Below are 872 nucleotides of genomic sequence, written 5' to 3'. Positions count from 1 at the left end.
TATAAGAAAAGGCATCGGATATTTTATGCACATCACGAAGGCCAAATTAAAGGTTGAAGTGAGGAGAAGACGGGGCGGACGGACTAGATTAAGGGATGTGTCGGCTGTGAAATCGGTATCGAGGGCAAGTCTTCGGCGCAGTGGAAGGAAAATGGAAGGAAAATGGAGGGAAAAAAAGTAAAATGGAAGGAAGATGGAGGAAAAGAGAAGAAAATGGAGGGAAGATGGAGGAAAAGAGAAGAAAATGGAAGGAAGATGGAGGAAAAGAGAAGAAAAAAAGAAAGGAAAAGAGAAGAAAAACAGAAGAAAAGAGGAGTGAAGGCAAAGTAGAGGAAATAATAGGAGCAAAATGGTGAAAAGAAGATGAAGATGACAAAGAAATACAAGAAACACACGAAAGAAAAGATGATGTAAAAAAATCAACAAAATGAAGGAAAAAATGAACAAGCTTAAGGAACAAAGGAGGGAACTGAAAGAGAAAAATAAAAATCAACTAATCACTAAAACTATGAACAGAATAATAAAAATATCATAGAAAAAATCCTTCATAAAGTATTTTTTTCCGCCTCACGATTTGCACAGTTTACAGTCACTAACAGTCAACAAAGAACGGTCTTGAATATATCATGTAACTTAGTTAATATCTACTTCATGTAACTTAGTTCATATCTATTTCATGTAACTTAGTTCATATCTATTTCATGTAACTTAGTTCATATCTATTTCATGTAACTTAGCTCATATCTATTTCATTTAACTTAGTTCATATCTATTTCATTTAACTTAGTTCATATCTATTTCATGTAGTTTAGATCATATCCATTTCATGTAACTTAGATCATATCTATTTCATGTAACTTAGTTCATATCTT

Source organism: Penaeus monodon, chromosome 28 (assembly GCF_015228065.2).
Source record: "Penaeus monodon isolate SGIC_2016 chromosome 28, NSTDA_Pmon_1, whole genome shotgun sequence".
In the NCBI taxonomy this organism is placed as follows: domain Eukaryota; kingdom Metazoa; phylum Arthropoda; class Malacostraca; order Decapoda; family Penaeidae; genus Penaeus; species Penaeus monodon.
The sequence above is the reverse complement of the archived record's forward strand: the minus strand, read 5'-3'. Positions refer to the sequence as shown.